This window comes from Myxine glutinosa, chromosome 8 (assembly GCF_964187855.1).
Source record: "Myxine glutinosa chromosome 8, kmMyxGlut1.1, whole genome shotgun sequence".
NCBI classification, from domain to species: Eukaryota; Metazoa; Chordata; class Myxini; order Myxiniformes; family Myxinidae; genus Myxine; species Myxine glutinosa.
Window position 1 is genome coordinate 100620829 of NC_136268.1, and position 4890 is coordinate 100625718.

Here is a 4890-nt window from a genome sequence, read left to right on the forward strand (position 1 = left end):
TGTTTATAGCCACTCCCAGAATGGGTGGAGCTATGGGTGGAGCTACTCTGCAAACCGAGTAAGCCACACCCCGGACAGACACCCAACAGATAGACAGACAGACAGACAGAATCATCTACGGCTATTATAATATAGACTAGCGGGGTCACCCGTGGGATTCCCACGGGTGACCCCGCAAGTTTGCATTGACGTTCGTCGATGGACTCGTTCGCCCGTCTCATTCGTTTTCTTGCTGCATCCTGTTCAAGTCTGCGTTCTTCATCGATCGTCTCATTCATTTTGGAAATAGAAGTTTCCACGCAGCGCATGAATTGTCACGATCCTCAAGAGGAATTTGTCTCGTAATCATCAAATGATAAATGGCAAGTAAATTATATTGTGGAAAATTAAAGATTTCAAATAAACCTATTTAAAGTGTATTCGCACATAACTAATTTTAAAAAACGAAGAAATATCTCTCGGTAATTTCCTGAAACATATTTTACTTCCGGCTAATAATGTTGAATTAAATAAAAACGAAGAAATATATGTCGGCATCATTGTTGACGTTTTTGTGACGACTGTCATCAAACGAAATAGTAATATATCATAACGGAAAAGCAAAAGCGAATTTTTAATATATATCGACACGTTGCCGTCGGTGTCATGTTGGGCGGTGTATGATACACCATGACGCGATTTTTAAAAATATATCTCTGCATTTTCCCGCGTGTGTGGAATGTTCTCAATTATTGCTGACACCGAGTCCAAAACCATCGATAAAAATGAAATCATATGGTGAGTTAGATTGGAGATAAAGGCGTGAGAGAGACTCAATGGCCTTGAAGTTGAAGTTACAGGCGTTTGAGAATTCATTTCGTTCTATAAACGGCAACTTTCATTGGATTTCCTTCCCGTTTTTTTTCAACCGAGTCGAAAACTATGTTAGCGACTGTGAAAAATGAAATGATATATCGAATTTTTAATATGTATCGACACGTTGCCGTCGGTGTCATGTTAGGCGGTGTATGATACACCATGACGCGATTTTAAAAAATATATCTGCATTTTCCCGCGTGTGTGGAATGTTCTCAATTATTGCTGACACCGACTCTAAAACCATCGATAAAAATGAAATCATATGGTGAGTTAGATTGGAGATAAAGGCGTGAGAGAGACTCAATGGCCTTGAAGTTACAGGCATTTGAGAATTCATTTCGTTCTATAAACGGCAACTTTCATCGGATTTTCTTCTCGTTTTTTTTCAACCGAGTCTAAAACTATGTTAGCGACTGTGAAAAATGAAATGATATATCGAATTTAAAATAGATATCGACACATTTCCGTCGGTGTCATGTTGGGCGGTGTATGATACACCATGACGCGATTTTAAAAAATATATCTCTGCATTTTCCCGCGTGTGTGGAATGTTTGTGGAAAATTAAAGATTTCAAAGAAACCTATTTAAAGTGTATGCGCACATAACTAATAAAAAAAACGAAGAAATATCTCTCGGTAATTTCCTGAAACATATTTTACTTCCGGCTAATATGTTGAATGAAATAAAAACGAAGAAATATATGTCGGCATCATTGTTGACGTTTTTGTGACGACTATCATCAAACGAAATAGTAATATATCATAACGGAAAAGCAAAAGCGAATTTTTAATATATATCGACACATTGCCGGCGGTGTCATGTTGGGCGGTGTATGATACACCATGACGCGATTTTAAAAAATATATCTCTGCATTTTCCCGCGTGTGTGGATTGTTCTCAATTATTGCTGACACCGAGTCTAAAAGTAAAACCATCGATAAAAATGAAATCATATGGTGAGTTAGATTGGAGATAAAGGCGTGAGAGAGACTCAATGGCCTTGAAGTTACAGGCCTTTGAGAATTCATTTCGTTCTATAAACGGCAACTTTCATCGGATTTTCTTCACGTTTTTTTTCAACCGAGTCTAAAACTATGTTAGCGACTGTGAAAAATGAAATGATTTATCGAATTTGATTTGAAATAAAACTGGGGGAGAGCAAGACACCACGGGCCTACAAAACAGGACTCAAAGCTATGCGAGTTAATAAAATGGTGGATATTTGTTTATAGCCACTCCCAGAATGGGTGGAGCTATGGGTGGAGCTACTCTGCAAACCGAGTAAGCCACACCCCGGACAGACACCCAACAGATAGACAGACAGACAGACAGAATCATCTCCGGCTATTATAATATAGATAAGGTACAGAAATTGATCCTCTTGACTACAGACCTATTAGCTTACTTCCAATCATCAGCAAGCATCATGGAATCCATCATCGCAGTTGACATAAAATCCTTCCTTTTCTCCAACAGCCTCATCTCATACTATCAGTTCGGATTTCAACCAGGTCAATCTATCCTGGACATTCTTCTTGTGCTCTCTAATTATGGATGGAGGCCCTCAATGTCAGAGATGAGATCAAGGCTGTCTCTGCGGACATATCTTGTGCTTTTGATACAGTCTGGCTTTTAAAACTCTCTGCCTATGGCGTATAAACAACTCCACACATGACTTGCTGACTTCCTCTACTCTCGTAGCCAACGTGTGGCTCCTAACGGAACCCGTTCATCTCCTCTCCCTGTCAAGGCTGGAGTGCCCCAAGGCAATGTTCTGGGCCTCCAGGCCTATTCCTAATGTTCCTCAATGATCTCTCTGACTCTCTGGAAAATCCTCTCTATCTCTTTGCTGATGACTCTACCCTCTACTGTGACAACCCTCATCCTTCAGATAGACATGCAGCAGCCTCTTCCCTCTCTGCACCCCTTGATCAAATCACAAGATGGTCAAACACTTGGAATGTGTCTTTCATTCCAGACAATCTTACACTCTCACTCTATCTCTCAAGAAAGACCGTCTGGTGAATAGTCCCATCTACTCTCTTCATAATCCTCTTGAGGAAGTTCAGTCATTTAAACATTTGGGTCTCACTATCAGCCATTTGGGCCCCTCTCTCCTTTACAGGTGTCTGCAGGGCATACACGTTCTGCCAGTGAGCCCCTTCTAGTGAAATTCCTAAAATCCAAACTTACTACTCACCTGCACTGATGCATTCCTCTTGTCCCACCTGTGGAATCAACTTCAATAGTCTCTTCATTCTCAATTCTTCCCTCTCGGGCTTCAAGAAAGCTGTTCACCACCATTTCAGGTCACCCCCGCCTCATCCATAATCATGACCTTTTCTACTCCCCAAGCCCACCTCTTTCCGAGTTTCCAGTTTTTCCTCCCACTTCTGTGATTGAGAGTGCAGCTCTATCCATCTTGTTCACCTTCTGTATCCTCTCCTTCCCGTCATTCTTCCCCACATGCCTTATTTTCCAAGTCTTTCTATATTTTGTCTCTCAATCCTGCTCCCCCAAACACCTCCATTTCTACTATTCTTGTAGTTGTGATACGTCCTGATCCATCCTGTGTCCTTGCTCATCCTTGTATGGTAAGGGTTAAACATTCTAAGTTTGATCAAAATCTGTTAGTATTTGTGGATGCTAGAGTGTTAACGTCGTTTTCATGACCAAAAACAAAATGGTCGCCTAAGTCCACCATTTTTCAACGGATCGGGCTGAAATGTAATACCAACCTGGTCTTTGGGGTAAGGATGCTGCATGTCAAGTTTGATCAGAATCGGTTGATATTTGTGGCCGCTGGAGTGTTAACGTCGAAAAGTTAACAGACGCCGGAGGGTTCGGTATGTGATGAACTCAACTGGACGGTAGTCCAGTTGAGTTAACAAGCATGGATGAATTATACACGGGATGTGCTTCATGAAAAACACACACAGGTACACATTGTCACTGTTGACCTTTCCTGCAGAGAGCAGATTTGCGATAACAGAATGTACTTTCAATGGAGCATTCTGCTGATTGAACATGAAATTATGAAGAAAAAGTTCTTTTCTCCCTCCATTTGACTCAGTGCAGTTATTGACTACCTCTGCCACAGAAGGTGGGCGGGGGTTGTTTTCACCCCTGTTTGTTTGTCTGTCTGTTTGTGAACAAGATATCTCAAGAAGTTGTCGACGGATTCGGACGAAATTTGGCAGAGATGTAGCATATGTGAGCAAGACGAAATGCTTCGATTTTGGTGAAGATCCGGATCCGGCTACTAGATTTTTTTAGTGATTCTTCACCATTGGGAGATCTGGCCAAAAACGATACATAGCAGGATATCTTAAAATGTTATGGACGGATTTGGATGAAACTTTGTGGACAGGTTGGGTGTCTGACAAGGACAAATAGATTCGATTTTGGTGAAGATCCGGATTCGGCTACTAGAATTTTTTAGTGATTCTTCAACATTGGGAGATCTGGCCAAAAACGATACATAGCAGGATATCTCAAAACGTTGTGGACGGATTTGGATGAAACTTGGTGGACTGGTTGGGTGTCTGACAAGGACAAATAGATTCGATTTTGGTGAAGATCCGGATTCGGTTACTATAAGTTTTTTTAATGATTCTTCAACATTGGGAGATCTGCCCAAAAACGATACATAGCAGGATATCTTTAAATGTTATGGACGGATTTGGATGAAACTTGGTGGACAAGTTGGGTGTCTGCCAAGGACAAATAGATTCGATTTTGGTGAAGATCCGGATTCGGCCACTATAATTTTTTAGTGATTCTTTAACATTGGGAGATCTGGCCAAAAACGATACATAGCAGGATATCTCAAAAAGTTGTGGACGGATTTGAATGAAACTTGGTGGGCAGGTTGGGTGTCTGACAAGGAAGAATCGATTCGATGTTGGTGAAGATCTGAATATGGATTTGGATACGAGGATTATTTAATTTTTAAGTGATTCTTCACCATTGAGAGATCGGGCGAAAAGAGATATATAACATGACATTTTATAAGGTTGTAGATGAGTTAT